Source organism: Portunus trituberculatus, chromosome 3 (assembly GCF_017591435.1).
Source record: "Portunus trituberculatus isolate SZX2019 chromosome 3, ASM1759143v1, whole genome shotgun sequence".
Taxonomy (NCBI): domain Eukaryota; kingdom Metazoa; phylum Arthropoda; class Malacostraca; order Decapoda; family Portunidae; genus Portunus; species Portunus trituberculatus.
The window spans coordinates 1049605-1067104 of NC_059257.1; the positions used below are offsets into that span (position 1 = coordinate 1049605).

General features: G+C 37.4%; 1 long non-coding RNA gene across 1 annotated transcript in view; it reads right to left on the reverse strand.

Moving 5' to 3' along the window:
* Positions 1–13657, reverse strand: part of LOC123508245 — a 14405-nt gene extending 748 nt beyond the window's left edge. Inside the window, exon 1 of the long non-coding RNA XR_006675890.1 lies at positions 13423–13657. This is a non-coding gene — a long non-coding RNA (uncharacterized LOC123508245). The remainder of the gene's footprint in view (positions 1–13422) is intronic.
* Between the last annotated feature and the right edge of the window lie 3843 nt (positions 13658–17500).

The window sequence follows — 17500 nt, forward strand, 5'->3', positions numbered from 1 at the left end:
AAAATATGACAGGAGAAGGAAAATGATAATGAGGAGGAAAAGGAGAGAGAGAGAGAGAGAGAGAGAGAGAGAGAGAGAGAGAGAGAGAGAGAGAGAGAGAGATTATTTGTGTTATGTCACCACGACAGATAAGTTCAGAGGCAACTCAAGTGTCTAAGTTACTTGCTCCTAATTTTCCAAAGCCAATTGAGTGTTCACACATAAGTAAGTAATTCGAGCAATTAGGCTTAGATCTGAGATCACTGGCTGATCTTAAGAGTGTGTTTTCCGGGATCTCACCAACACTTATATAACCACCGTGATACTCTGAAGATATCACTGTCGTCGGTCTACATGGTAGTGGCAAATATAGTGATTAATAGTGTGTCAAAATCACTGTATTGTGAAATATTCTGGATACAGAAATAGAAGCTGACAGACATAAGCAAATATCGGTAAGGAAGTGGACACATCGAAGAAATGAGCGTGGATCTTCAGCAAGAGTTTTTAAGGGAACTTTATTTTGGACAATCGAAAAGAATACAGAATACATGCTTGATAATGTCCCTGAAAGCGTTTGATAAGTTGCTAAATACAGAGAGAGCATGGAATATTTAGTCAGCTGACACCTTGATGAGATATGCATCACCACCTTCAATCTTTTAGAACAGTAAATAAAAAATCAAATCATTAAACCAGTTAAACGCCACGGAAGGTGATGAAACTATAATTATATATATAGATATATAGATATATAGATATATATCAGATAGATAGATAGATAGATAGATAGATAGATAGATAGATAGATAGATAGATAGATAGATAGATAGATAGATAGATAGATAGATAGATAGATAGATAGATAGATAGATAGATAGATAGATAGATAGATAGATAGATAGATAGATAGATAGATAGATAGATAGATAGATAGATAGATAGATAGATAGATAGATAGATAGATAGATAGATAGATAGATAGATATATATATATATATATATATATATATATATATATATATATATATATATATATATATATATATATATATATATATCCTATGGAAGGATGGATGTTTTTTTCAATTTTATTGAGAGTATAATTTACCGGTAACCAATAAGTAATTTACAATTACATATAAGTGTGTTCACTGTTTGATCTGCTGCAGTCTCTGACGAGATAGCCAGACGTTACCCTACGGAACGAGCTCAGAGCTCATTATTTCCGATCTTGGGATAGGTCTGAGACCAGGCACACACCACACACCGGGACAACAAGGTCACAACTCCTCGATTTACATCCCGTACCTACTCACTGCTAGGTAAACAGGGACTACACGTGAAAGGAGACACACCCAAATATATGTGTGTAGTTTAGGGTAAATTTTGCACTTATTACTCCCCAATCTCTCTCTCTCTCTCTCTCTCTCTCTCTCTCTCTCTCTCTCTCTCTCTCTCTCTCTCTCTCTCTCTCTCTCTCTCTCTCTCTCTCTCTCTCTCTCTCTCTCTCTCTCTCTCTCTCTCCTTATCCCTTTTCTCTCGTCTTCCTTCTCCTGTCATATTTTACCGTCTTCTCTTCCCTTTTTTTTTTTTTTTCTTTATATAGGTTGTTACGTTCACCGGTTAAACTGGTAAGATTGGCATCGGAGAGCCGGTGAACAATAACAATAAAAAAACACTGCAGGTTCAACTGGTGAGGAAATGCAAAGGGGTCACTTTAAAAAGCTACTTTAATAACCCATAATGAAATTGACACATATATAACAAGAAACATGAAACACAGATATTTAACATGAAACACAGGAAAATGACATACACATATACATATAACACAGTAATAAATACAACAATAAAGAACCCAACTTAATACCTAACAATAATCCTAATCCTATAAAGAGGCAATGTGGAAAACACGGACGAGGGAAAGTGATACTTATGCGGTGTCGCAGTGGTGAAATGCTGGGTGATGGTTGATCCCACGGCAGAACCAAGAGGCGTTGTGTTCACTGGTTGAGGCTTGGATCTCAACTGCCAATCCAGAAAACCAAGAGCTGGCTCAACACTTTCGGTTGAGTCGAAAGGGGCCGCGTGAATCCAACTTCGGAACAGTAGCCGGGCTTCATGAAACGGTGACGTGGAAGGTTCACGAGACGGTGACGTGGAAGGGAGGCGGAGAGGTGGCGAACGAGGTAACAAGCAGAGGAGGTGATGGTAGTAATGCATGTTACGGGCGGGCCGTAACATTTCCTCCCCCCTAAGACCTCCGTAATGGGCTCATGAAGGAGGTGAGACGGGAGATCTTGATAAGGCGTCGGCGATGATGTTGTCCACCCCCTACCACCAGACACAGCACCTCGCAAAGGAAGAACCTGCAGAAGCTTGAAGCGCACATCGGAGGAGACGATGACGAGGAGGCGATACACGAGCCAGACAGCGGTGATGGTGGTGAGAGAACCCAGCCAGAACCAGATGAAAATGTAGATCTTCTCGTTGATGATGTTAACCGCCAGCACACACCTGGTGTCGTGGGTCTCGATGGTTCCCGAAGGCCGAACTTCCTGAAGGTGCACTTGGTGACTCTGGGGAAGATGCGTGTCATGGGATCGATGCGCTTCTCGGGGTCCATGTCAGGGAAGTTGATGACCTCTGTGCCGTAGGTGAGGAAGGTGCCGCCCAGGAACAGGTCGGTGAAGTAGATGTTGCCCTCCAAGTCCTGAGTTATGTAATTTATAGCCCTCTGGAAGGTGGCGGGAGCATTAGACACGCAAAGGGCATCACTTGGTATTGGTATTGTCCGAAGGAGTGATGAAGGCGGATATTATTTGGGCCTCGTCCGAGAGGGAATCTGGTAGTAACCTTTAAGCAAGTCTATAGTGGTTACAAATTTGGCTACTCCTATACTATCTATAAGGTCCTCTATCAAGGGCAATGGGTAGGAGTCTGGCACCGTCACTTTATTTAATTTCCGGTAGTCGGTGCAAAATCGACTACTACCATCTGGCTTAGATGTTAACAGGCAGGAGAAGCCCAAGGAGATATACTAGGTTCTGCAAGGTGATGACAGAGCAGATAGTCTACCTCTTTTTCATCAAGTCTCTTTTAATGGGTGAAATGCGATAGGCTGGTTGTCTTATAGGCTTGATGTCGGTAGATGTTAATCTTATGTCATGTTGGATAGTATTACAAACTCCTGGAAGGTCACCTGTGATTTCAGAAAAGTCTAGCAATAACTTTTTAAGATCAGACTGTTGTGAAGGTGTTAAGGAAACAAACACCTCATCCAGGTTGGACATGATTTGGCTGTTTGAGGGCGTCCTTTAGGTGACGAGAAGAGGAATTCGATGTCGGACTCTTCCTCGGGGGGCACAGGACCAGACTCCTTCCCTACCAGACATACAGGTACAGCGCGAGACAAGTCGTCCTCTGGTTCTCTGGAGTGGTAAGGTTTCATTAGATTAATATGAACAAGTTGGGAATCCTTACGACGGTCAGGAGTGTGGACCACATAATTTAATTGGCTTAGTTTTTGAGCCACAACATAAGGTCCCATGAACTTACTGTGAAGAGCATTGCCTGGAGTGGGGAGAAAAAGTAAAACCTTGTCTCCTGGTTTGAAACTTCTCATGACAGATTTGGGAAGAGAATTCTGTTGCATTTTAGTTTGAGATTTGAGGAAGTTTGATTTAGCAAAAGATCTGACTTCACTGATTTTATTCTTAAGGTTACTGATGTAGTCAGACACACTGGGGCTTGAAGGAGTATTTTGAGTAAACCATTGATCCTTTAATATTTTGAGAGGCCCCCTGATCTGTCTACCATAGAGTAATTCAAAAGGGAGTAACCTAAAGAATCTTGAGGAGATTCTCTTAAAGCGAAGAGAAGGAAAGAAATACTTTCATCCCAGTCTCCTTGATGCTCCAAGCAATACTTCTTCATCATGGATTTTAATGTTTGGTGAAACCGCTCCAGACAGCCTTGGGATTGGGGTGGTAAGCCGAGGAGGTAACATGGTCGATGTTTAGCTCATTCACTATCTGTTGGAAAAAATGGCTAGTGAAATTGCTACCCTTGTCAGACTGAATTTGTTTTGGAATTCCTACCGAGGTGAAAAAATGTATTAGATGTTTTACAATGGTCTTTGATGTGATGTTCTTAAGAGGGAATGCTTCAGGGTACCTGGTAGTGGGATCCATGAGGGTTAACAAATACTGATTCCCTCGTTTGGTTTTGGGTAAGGGCCCTACGCAGTCTAGAATGATCCTTTCGAAGGGCTCCGTCTGAACTGGAATAGGCGTCAGAGGAGCTGGCACAAGGCGTTCGTTAGACTTACCCACAATTTGACATATGTGACATGTTTTTACATAGTATGACAAATCTTTTTTCATTCCTGGCCAAAAAAAATGTTGAAGAGCCTTCTTGTAGGTTTTTTGGATGCCTAGATGACCTGACAATCCATCATGAGCTAGTTCTATAATGGCTGGTCTTACAGATAAGGGGATGACAACTTGATGTGTTTCTGACCAGGTGTCTAGTTGTTTCAGTTCAGGAGGTCTGTAAGCACGCATCAGGACTCCTTCCTGATAATAAAAACAAGGCAATTTAGACATATCCTTTGTTTCACTGGCCACATGTCTGATCTTAGCCAAAGTGAGATCCTGTTCCTGAGCATTAATCAAATTCTCCTTTGAAATGATGTCATTATACAAATTGTCAGTAGAGGCAATCATTGGTGGAGGAGGTGATGAAAAGGCAGGGACTTGGACTGAGACCTGGTGACTGCACACACTGGGAAGAAATGAGGGGATGTTTCGTCCAGGGTCTTAGTGGGACTTTCTGTTAAGGGAGAATCAAGAACAATTAAGTTTGGAACAGCCAAGTTACCCGCAAGATCATTACCCAGTACAAGATGTACCCCCGGTACTGGCAGTTCACCAGGTTTAATGGCTACCTCAACCTCTCCTGAAATGAACGGGCACTGTAAGCTAATATTAGCCAAAGGATAGGAGAGCTGTGATTCGAGACCTGTAAGGATCACCTTCTCCCAGTGAAAGCCTGCTTGATGTTTGGGATGACATCTTCCCTTAAGATGGATTGGGCAGCACCTGTATCACGCAGAACCTTGATATTTATTGCCTTGTCTTTACCATCAGTCAAGGACACTTTACCTTGATACATGTATGAGTCATAAAGTTGTAGAGGAGAGTTGACAAGGTTAGCTAGGGCCACTGGTTTCTTGTTCTCAAATGTGTTAGGTCTAGGGGACACAAAAGAAAATTGACGTTGAGAACCCTTGCAATTTGGGTGTCTACATTTCTGGATCGTGTGACCTGGCTTCTTACAGTATGTACACCAGGGGGAATTATATACATTTGGCGAGAATCCGGTTGGCTTACCACCCGCGCTCCCAAAACCTTCCCCAAAGGAGGACCTAACATTAGACAGTGAACCACGACCTCTACTACCCAGGGATCCCATCAACAAAGCAAACGCATCAGCCACTTTAGCGGCAGACATAAGATCACTCTCTCCCCGTTCTTCCACATGCCTCAGAATATTAAAAGGTAACTTGTTCTTCCATTCTTCCAGGACCATTAGATTGAGCAACTCCGAAAAGGTGGTAATGTTAAGAGCGGCTAACCATTTCTTAAATTGTCTTAGTTTCTCACTAGCGAATTCAACATAGGTGTGAGACTCTGGTTTTACATACTTTCGAAACTGTTGTCTGTATCCATCAGAAGTGATAGAGTAGGCATCTAGAATGTTACCTTTGATCTCTTCATATTCTACCTCATCACTAAGGCCGTTGTATACCCTATAAGCTTTTCCTACTAGCTTAGGGACAAGGAGAGACACCCACTGATCCTTGGGCCATTTATTCCTATTAGCAATACTCTCAAAAGCGCGAAATGACCCGTCAACATCAGATTCATCAAAAGGGGGAACTAGCGTAGCAGCTGTAGCAGGATTAAAGCTTGCTAACTGTTTCTTTATATCTATTTCTTCCCCTCTAAACTTAGCGTCATTTCGTAGAGCTAACTCCTGAATTTCTAACTCTTTCTCCTGCCTTCTAAGTTGTAACTGAAATTCTCTCTCTTCTTTCTTTTCCGTAGTTCTCTCTTTATCTTTATCTTCTTTTTCTGCCTGTAGTTGCATTTGTTTTTCATGCATCCGGTATTCTAGTTTAAGCTTCTCAATTTCCCATTGACTTATCCTACTCTTATCCTGTTCTTCCTGGGGACTGTGTATTATAGTCCTTGTAGAGGCTGACATGGGAGTTAACTCTTCTATGGCATTTCCTAGCAACTGACCTTCTTGCACTAGATGTTCAACAACTACATTCTTAATGACCTCTTTAGTCATCTGAGACGTGATGGGAACATCAAAATGTTTAGCGATGGCTTTCCATTGGTCCTTCTTTATATTAGCATATTTAAGTTGTTCCAGAGAAGGGTCGGCACAAAATCTTCAACGTTAAACTGAGCGGAAGCCATATTAAATAGATGTTAAACCACAACAACAAAAAATGATAAGCGAATTACTTAAGTGAGGAACTTGGCAGTGATAATAAAGGCAACCTTGGAAATTACCTAGATTATACTTAAGTAAACACTTATGAGTACAATCACTAATGAGGGGTAAACTAGAGAGTTACGGCATTAAGAGGGATCCGGATTACTCTAGTTACGAGACTTGAGAGTGAGGAGCGAATTGTACTGAGACTTGTTATTGATAAGGAGGCGGATTAGTCTGAGCGACTAGTTAAAATGGCCGATTCTAACTAGCGAGAAAAATGATCCGCGAAGTGAGGGAATTGAGGGTTCGCATGAACATACGATGATCCCAACACTTGGATAACACTTATTACACACCTGCCTATGTGCAAAAACTAGAGATAAGTGCTATCGGTGAACACGCCTTTCTACCTGGTTTCCTGCTCTACCACTGCTATGCGATACCAATGAAAGTCACGAAGCACGTTTAACCCAAAAGGAGCCACTTGAACGCACAAAGGTAAATTTAAACCACACGCAGAGTAAGTCACAGAAAAAACACATCAGAGTCACAACACCACAGAAACACAAGCAATCACAGAAAAAAGTCACTGGAAAAATGGAACACTGAACATGGGTTATAATGGTCCTGTCACGGTCGCCAATTGTTACGTTCACCGGTTAAACTGGTAAGATTGGCATCGGAGAGCCGGTGAACAATAACAATAAAAAAAACACTGCAGGTTCAACTGGTGAGGAAATGCAAAGGGGTCACTTTAAAAGCTACTTTAATAACCCATAATGAAATTGACACATATATAACAAGAAACATGAAACACAGATATTTAACATGAAACACAGGAAAATGATATACACATATACATATAACACAGTAATAAATACAACAATAAAGAACCCAACTTAATACCTAACAATAATCCTAATCCTATAACGGTGAGAGGCAATGTGGAAAACACGGACGAGGGAAGTGATACTTATGCGGTGTCGCAGTGGTGAAATGCTGAGAGAGAGAGAGAGAGAGAGAGAGAGAGAGAGAGAGAGAGAGAGAGAGAGAGAGAGAGAGAGAGAGAGAGAGAGAGAGAGAGAGAGAGAGAGAGAGAGAGAGAGAGAGAGAGAGAGAGAGAGAGAGAGAGAGAGAGAGAGAGAGAGAGAGAGAGAGAGAGAGAGAGAGAGAGAGAGAGAGAGAGAGAGAGAGAGAGAGAGGTGATGGTTGATCCCACGGCAGAACTTCTTCCTTTTCCTGCTTTTGTGTGTTAAAAGGAAGGTAAAAGAACTGAATGAATGTCTAACTTTTCTTCCTCTCTTGCTCTTTGTGCTTCGAATATTGGTGAGGGAAAGTGTGTGTGGTGTGTGTGTCTTGGAAAGTTTTTGACATATTAGGAAGATTATTTATTTATTTATATATTTATTATTATTATTATTATTTTTTTTTTTTTTTTTTTTTTTTTAGTTTAGAAGTGAAAGAAACAGAGTTGAGATTTTTGAGGAAAGATTTTGTTGTAGAGGAAATCTTCAAGCTAAAGAATAAGAGAGAAAGAGAAAGAGAGATAAGAAGTGAAGATTTTTGAAAAGATTTAAAATGAGAAAATAGTGCAGGACTTTGTAGATAGAGGGTTATATAAAGATGATGTTTCTGGAAAGAGTTAGAGAGTGAAAAAAAAAAATACTGGCGAGTCGAGTTGTTTGTGTTAAGAATACTGAAGGAATATGCAAGTTAGAGAGTAAGAGAAAGAGAAATATAAAGAGTGAAGACATTTGAGAAGAATTGAATGAGAAAATGGTACAGGACTTTTTATTTAGAGAGTTCAATAGGGAGTTTGGAGAAAGAGCTGATGGAGAGGAAAATAATGAGCGAATATGCAAGTTAAAGAGTAGAGAGAGAGAAAGAGAGACAAGAAGTGAAGACATTTGAGAAGAGCTAAATGAGGAACTGGTGCAGGACTTTGTAGTTAGAGAGTTGAGTAGGGAAGATGTTTGTGGAAAGAGTTGGAGAGTGAAATAATGGAACGAATCATAAGTTTTGATAAAGAAAATGATGACGAGTCGAGTTGTTTGTGTTAATGTGATGTGTGATTACTAAGGAAGACCGTTTGAGTGTAGACTGTTATATAAATTAAATAGATAAGCAATTAATGATAGGAAGTCTGTATCAAAGCACGATTCTAAGCAATATGATAATTACGAAACACATTGTCAGGAATTTAGAGAAAAGGACAAAGCAGGAAAAGAATAAATAAAGAAATAAAGAAAACTTGATATTGATGAGTAACTTTGCAAAAATGAGATGAATATTTTTAATCGATGTTTGAAAGACGTTAAATGTTAAAAATGTGTCAAAATTAAGGAAAATTCTTGTACAAAGAAGTTTGTTAAATATAATTAGTGGAAGAATGAGAATGTAGAAAGTGTGTTGAAGTTTTTGTTTAAATTCACTTATTTATTATTATTTTATTATTATTATTATTATTATTATTATTATTATTATTATTATTATTATTATTATTATTATTATTATTATTATTATTATTATTATTATTATTATTATTATTATTATGACAGAACACAAAAGATTTAAGTTTTAGTGGTGATGATGATGATGATGATGATGATGATGATGATGATGATGGAGGTATAATAATGGTGATAACAATAATGGGTATGGTGATAGTAATAGCGATGATAATGACAGTAATGGGATGATGGTTTTGATAGTATTGATGATGATGATGCTGATGATGATGATGACAGTACAATAATGGTGATGAAGATGATGATGGTGTTGATGATAATGACACAGATTATAATAACAGTATTGGTAATGATGAGGATGGTGATAATGACAGTACTGGTGATGGTGATGACAATGGTGATGATGGTGGTGATGGTGGTGGTGACGGGCAGCAAACGGTATCTTCCACAGGAGCACAAAGGGTCAAAGTGTGTGTGTTTTGCCTAGATAATGTGTCTTAACGTCTTTAACACAAACTTTTCGCCATCATTATCTTTTCACGTCTGTCTGTCTTTCCTATTTCGTTTCTTTCTTTATTTCTTTCTTTTTTTGTCTATTTATTGTTTTTCATTCTATTTACTTCATTTATTTATGTATTTATCATTATCATTTTATTCTGTCTGTTTTCTCAATTTTCTGTTTTATTATTCATTTTTTTTTCTTTTTCTTTTTCTTTTTTGCCTATCTCTCCTTTTTCTTTTTTAATTTTTCATTTATTTGTTTTTTTTCATCATTTTATTTGACTGTCTTTTCCATTCCCTTTTTTTCATTCATTTTCTTTCTTTCCTTCTTTTTCTTTCTTCTTTTTTTTGCCAATTTATCCTTTTTTCCTTCTATTTACTTCATTTATTCATTTCTCCTTTTTATCATTATCATTTTACTTTTTGTCTTTTCCATTTCCTGTATTTTTATTTACTTTCTTCCGTTCTTTCTTTTTCTTTCTTCTTTTGTCTCTTTTTAACTTTATTTATTCAATTTATTTGGTTATCTTCTTTTCGTTTCCATTTTGTCTTTTTTTTTCAATTTCCTCTTTATATTTACTCGTTTACTTATTTTCCTCCTTTATCTATTTATTTATTTGTCATTTTCTTTTTAAGTTTTCTTCACTACTCAGTTGATAGTGATTGTTTTCTTTTCACTTATCCTTTCTTCTTTTCTTTTCTTTTCTTTTCTTTTCTTTTTCTTTCTTTTCTTACGTGTTATGTCATTTATCTGTTTCTTCTATTGTGTGATTCTATTTCAGCATTTTATTTCATCTATTGTTCTTTTTTTGTTCTTTCAATTTCATTTTGTATGTTTTTCTTATTATTTTCTCTAATTGAATAACTTTCCACAGTTTTCAGGCTTTCATTTCATTTTATTTATTTATTTGTTTATTTATTTATTATTATTTATTTAGTTATTCATTTATCTATTATTTATTTACATATTTTATCTTTTTTTTATTTTCTCTAATTGAATAACTTTGCACGGTTTTCATGCTTTCATTTCATTTTATTTATTTATTTTGTATATGTTTACTTATTTATTTACTTACTATTTATTTATTTATTGATTGATTGATTGATTTACTTATCTTTGTCTTTTATTCTAATTGTTTTCTACTTTGATAACTTTGCACACTTTTCTTGTTTTGGTTTCGTTTTATTTATTGGCTCATTCTTATTTATTTACTTTATTTACTTTTTCATTTATTTCTTTTATTTGTCTTTTCTTTTCATTCTCTGTGATAATTCAGGTGAAAACTCAATTATTAATAGATCTATTATCTATTTACTCCTTATCTACATTTTCTCTTCTTTTATTCTTTATTTTCCTTTGCGTTTCATGTGATAACTCAGGAGCAAACACACGTATTAGTAAACCACCTTTATTAATTAGCGGAATATTCTTTAAAGCTGTGTCATTCATTATTCATTTGTGTATTTATTATTATTATTCATCTATTGTTATTATCATTATTGTTTCTCTGTGTTTGGTGTGACATGCAATTATGTGTCACCTGTATTAATTAGTGGAATATTCTTTAAAGCTGTGTCATTCATTGTTCATTTGTGTATTATTATCATTATGTATTGGTATTGTTTCTCAGTGTTTGGTGTGATACTTCAGGTGTAAACTCGTGTATTAGCGACTCTTATTAGTGTATTTGTGTGTTACCTGTATCATTCGTCAGGTAAATGTGTACTGAAGGAATTATTTATGATTTTATTCTGTTTATTCTTTATCGTTATTTTCTCCTTTTTACAGCTTCAAGTGACAATCCAGGTGAAATGTTGCGTAGTTTGTTACCTTTAATTAACAGGTGAAGTGTAAACCAAGCCTTACTATTCATTATTTTATTCTATTTATTCATTATCGTTACTATTTTTCCCTTTTTTCAGCTTTATTTGACAGTCCAGGTGAAATTCAGTGTAGTTTGTGTGTTGCCTTTAATTAACAGGTGAAAAACTAAGCAAAACTATTCATTATGTTATTTTATTTATTTATTTATCATTACTGTTTTCTTTCCACTTTTCATTTATGAGTTCAGGTGAAAAGTGACGTCAGTTATTTGTGTTGTTTTTCATTAAGAGGTAAAATCGTAAAAAAAACTCTAATTATCTTTTCTCTCTTTATATACTTTCAAACTTAAGTATTTTGTGTCTGATTTTATTCATTTATCATCAAACTTCATTATCTTTTATCTAATTTTATTCATATATTATCAAACTTAGTCATTTATGATCTTATTCTATTCATATATTAGCAAACTTAATCATTTACCATCTAATTTCATTTTTTATCATTACTATTTTTTGTCAAGTTCCATCTAACAAATCAGGTAACAAAAACATGCCAATTAATTATGCGTTACCTTTCATTAAAATCCCAATGTAAGCAAACCTAAATTGCCAATGATCTTATATTAATTCTTCATCATTTCATTTTTTCAGCGTTATATTAAATTCTAATGTCAACAAACTTAAATTATTAATGATCTTATATTAATTCTTCATCATTACACTTTTTTCAGTGTTAATTAAATTCTAATGTCAACAAACTTTAATTATCAATGATCTTATATTAATCCTTCATCATTACATTTTTTCAAGTGTTACATTCAATTATAATGTCAACAAACTTAAGTTATCAATTATCTTTTATTAATTCTTCATCATTACATTTTTTCAAGTGTTACCTTCAATTCTAATGTCAACACACGTAGGTTACCAATGATCTTATAATATCATCTAATTTTCCGTTCAAGTTTCGTGTGAGAATTGAAGTTAGAAATGATTTGCGAGTTACATTAATTTTTCATTACAGTTTATTTTCGTTTGATGTGACAATTGAGGTGAAGTGATTTGCGATACACTAATTCATCACCATTACAATTTCCTCTCAAGTTCCATGTAAGAATTGAGGATAACATTATTAGCGAGTTATATTAAGTTATCATCCTTACAATAGATTTTCGTTTCGTGTGACAATTGAAATGAAAAGAGATTAGTTAAGTATATTAATTCATCATCCATTTTCTTTTCGTTTCGTGCGAGAGCTAAGGTAAAGAGTAAATATTTAGTTGCATTAATTTATCTTTGTAATTTCTTTTAATTTCGTGTGACAATTAATGTGAAAAGTGATCAAATAGTTACATAAATTTATCATCCATTTTCTTTTCGTCTCGTGTGAGAACTAAAGTAAAAATCAATTAGTTAGTTACAATAATTTATCCTTACAATTTCCTTTCGTTTGGCGTGACAATTAAGGTGAAGCGTGATTAGTTAGTTAGTTAATCATGTAATGTCCTTGGTTTGGTGTGACAATTGAGGTGAAGTGATTAGCGCGTTACCTTTGAGGAGGAGGCGAGTGTGTGGCGGAGTGAATGGTGAATGGTGGGCAGGCGAGATAACAAGGGGGTCTACTATTAATTACTCCAATAACTAGCCACGTAAGGTCTTCAATACTTTTATCACTAGTAAGCAAATCTAGTCACTTGTGTTTAATAGTCTCATTGTCCTCTCTGCTCTCTCTCTCTCTCTCTCTCTCTCTCTCTCTCTCTCTCTCTCTCTCTCTCTCTCTCTCTCTCGTTTTACACTCATTCTTTATTATTTCTTTTTTATTTTCTATCATTTCATCACCTTATTTTCTTTCTTTTTCCTATTTTTTCTTATATTTTCCTGTGTTTTCCCTTTGTACTCTCTAAGATCTAATTTAAAGACTTGATTTCTGCAATACACCAGTTAATCTCTCTTCATTTCCTTTCTATTTCAACTTTTCATCTTTTTTCGTCTTTCTTTCCTGCATTTCCTTTTCCCATCTCTTATTTTTCCTTCCCATTTGATAGTTTTAAAAAGGTTCTATTTATTATTTTATGTATTAATTTTGTATATGTATCTTATGTACCTCTCTATGTTATTATGTGTTCCTCTCCACCTTTCTGTAGACACTCTGTAAACTATCGTAACTATCCTAACTATCGTAACTATCCATGTAAGAATCACAGGTAATTAAAGAGGACAGGTAGTTAGTTCATTAGTTTCTTCATTCTCGTTCTTTTTCTCAGTTTTCCTTTTTTTACCTTTTTTTCATTATTTTCATCTTTTTTATTAATTTTCTTGTTATTTTCTTGTTCTCGCTCTCTTTCTCGTTGGTTTGATTGCTGTTATTTTCTCTTTCTCTCTATCTGTCTCTCTCTCTCTCTCTCTCTCTCTCTCTCTCTCTCTCTCTCTCTCTCTCTCTCTCTCTCTCTCTCTCTCTCTCTCTTCTCTTCTTCTTTTTTTTTTTTTTCTGTGTCTTTCTTTCCTTTCTCTGTTTTCTTTCTTCCTTCCCTCTCCCTTCACTTCTTCCAGGAAAATATCAGTCATTGCCTAATTTATTCACTAATTTTACGTGAAAAAAACTTAATTAAATTTTAGATTAAGAATGTTTTGTAGAACACGTGTTACAATACTCATCTGATGGCTACTACTACTACTACTACTACTACTACTACTACTACTACTACTACTACTACTACTACTGCTACTACTGCTATTATCCCTTTTCTTTTAATTTTCGATAGTAATTTATTTAATAAAAACTTAATCGCAATATGGTGTTTTCATTTTTTCCTTTTTTTTCCCCAACGAGAGAAATAGCGAAAATTCTCTCTCTCTCTCTCTCTCTCTCTCTCTCTCTCTCTCTCTCTCTCTCTCTCTCTCTCTCTCTCTCATCCTTGCGACCAGGCGCCTTATGCCCTCCCTGTGGTGAAGCGGTATTGAAGTCACCAGTTAACCCGTCCCTTTTCCCCCTCACCTTAATTGCATCCATGTCTCGTCGAACTGGCTACTGTCTCACCGGTAAGTGTAGGTGCATTTCACTCCCACTATCACAACAGTCTGGTTCCACTGCCTTCACAACGCTCTCTTCTCTCACCACGAATGTTTTCCAAGGTCACAAAGAGGATTGGTGAGGTTTTCTAGTTTTTTTTTCAAATTAATAATGTACAAATCTTATCACTCTGCCTCTAGAAACCTAAAAACACCTTCAAAACTCGTGTAAACTTAAATAAAGCCTTTCCAAACAGTGGAGGTGGTGAAGCACAGAAATGTTTGAGAGTGCGAGTACTATCCTCTTCAGTACCAGGACATGTTTCCTTATTCATTCTGCTTACTGTTTGGTGACTTTGTACAGCTTCAGAAACTCATGTTGGGATTGAAATAGTGAAGAGTCTGGCCAACAAATCTTCCGACCTCCACACACCGTTTCTCATGTAAATAGAATCGTCTAATGACATCAAAACTCATGGTAAAGATGCGTCGCAGTACTGAAGGGTTAAAGACTTGCTTGCCAAATCACTTAACTACACACTAATCATGTTTAGAGTTTGTTTCTGCAACGCAACAAATCACCACTCAAGTCACCAAGCAAGAAGAAAGGCAGATATTCTCAAGTGTATCGTTAATATAGTGAAAGCCTTCCCGCCAAGCTTTGTGTTGTCTATAAGCACGTCCCACAATAATTGAAGGTAGGTGGCGTAGTGGATACGGTGGTGAGCGTGGGATCGGGCAGACGTCCATGCGTAGGTTCGAATCCCACGACATACTGCTTTGAAGCTATGACATTTCTGGAGTGGTTTGAAGTTAGCTACATGTCACCATGATACCCAGGTTCCAGGTGGTTACACCAAAGATGAGCTTGGGTGGTGATATGTGCCCTAATATGGGAACCAGTTTAAGTAAAATTGCCTGCGCCACTAATAGGTGGAAGCTTAATAGTGCTTCTCACATATGCTCTTCATGTATGTCTACAGGCGCTATAGACCATAACAAAAAAAAATTGTTTTCTGTGCTGAACACTGACGCAGAAGTCTTCCTCACAATCGGTCCAGCAATATCACACGTGGTTATTGTGGTGGTGAGGTAATCTTTGGTACAGATACGCACTCCGCCACCACCTCCCTTGCCGCACCTGTAGGCATTGTTTCATGATACAAGGGACTAAAACTGCTGCTTCCAAACACTGATGAAGATAGCTTGCTGTTGCGGAGATTGGTGGCGGGAAAGGTGCGGGTGGTGGTTCCAGGCGGCTCCTTCATTCAAGAGCAACAAGTTGATCTCAGAGTGTACTTGGATCCTCTCGATCACATTTGACAGTCACATACAGCATTGTTCAAGCTTTCTAATACTAACCCGTTTGAAGAAGGCACAGCAGGCAAGCAATGTCACTGTCTTAGTGAATATTTGCCTCACAGACACACACACACACACACACACACACACACAGGCACACTGTAGGGCAGCAAACACAGAGGCCGCTCCGAAGCGCTCTACAGTGTGTCAAATGTAAAGGTTCACACTTTGTCACACTTGGCCTCACTGGTAAACTCATTTCACGACTCGCGTCATTTCACCTCATTTTTCATCGCAAGTCGGTCATTTTCTATTTTCTACAAAATTCATTCCCGTTGGAAAACTGGGAATGAGCGCGGGACAGAAAGCCTTGCTGGACGCGGCGGAGGAGCAGGCGGCCCCCTGCAGGAGCTGGCTGGATCTGGGTCCGAGATCCACGTCAGCCTCCTCCTAAAACCCACCTACCCACCATCGTGGAACACACTGAGCGTGTATCATTGTGTTCCACATCGTGTATGTATCAACGTGACCCACATCGTATAATGATCTTCGTGGAATGCATCGTGTATCTATCATCGTGTTTTTCCTTTACGATGGTAAGTACACGATGACAACATCGCCTATGTATCAACGTGTATGTATCAACGTGTCCTGCACCGTGGAATGTATCGTGTATTTATCATCGTGTTTTTCATTGACGATGGTAAGTACACGATGATAGCATCGCCTATGTATCAACGTGTCTATGTCAACGTGTCCTGCATCGTGTATTTATCATCGTGTTTTTCCTTTACGATGGTAAGTACACGATGATAGCACCGCCTGTGTATCAACGTGTATGTATCAAGTGTCTATATCAACGGATCCTGCACCGTGTCTATTTCAACGTGTCTATTTCAACGTGTCTATGTCAACGGATCCTGCACCGTGTCTATTTCAACGTGTCTATTTCAACGTGTCTATGTCAACGGATCCTGCCGTGTCTATTTCAACGTGTCTATTTCAACGTGTCTATTTCAACGGATCCTGCGTCGTGTATTTATCAACGTGTCTATGCCAACGTGTCTATTTCAACGTGTCTATTTCAACGTGTCCTGCATCGTGTATTTATCAACGTGTCTATGTCAACGGATCCTGCATCGTGTCTATTTCAACGTGTCTATTTCAACGTGTCTATGTCATCGCGGGATGCATCGTGTATTTATCAACGTGTCTATTTCAACGTGTCTATGTCAACGTGTCTATGTCAACGGATCCTGCATCGTGTATTTATCAACGTGTCTATTTCAACGTGTCTATGTCAACGTGTCTATGTCAACGGATCCTGCACCATGTCTATTTCAACGTGTCTAATTCAACGTGTCTATATCAACGTGTCTATGTCAACGGATCCTGCACCGTGTCTATTTCAACGTGTCTATTTCAACGTGTCTATTTCAACGTGTCTATGTCATCGCGGGATGCATCGTGTATTTATAAACGTGTCTATTTCAACGTGTCTATTTCAACGTGTCTATGTCAACGGATCCTGCACCGTGTCTATTTCAACGTGTCTATTTCAACGTGTCTATTTCAACGGATCCTGCAACGTGTCTATATCAACGTGTCTATTTCAACGTGTCTATTTCAACGTGTCTATTTCAACGTGTCCTGCATCGTGTATTTATCAACGTGTCTATGTCAACGGATCCTGCATCGTGTCTATTTCAACGTGTCTATTTCAACGTGTCTATGTCATCGCGGGATGCATCGTGTATTTATCAACGTGTCTATTTCAACGTGTCTATGTCAACGTGTCTATGTCAACGGATCCTGCATCGTGTATTTATCAACGTGTCTATTTCAACGTATCTAATTCAACGTGTCTATATCAACGTGTCTATGTCAACGGATCCTGCACC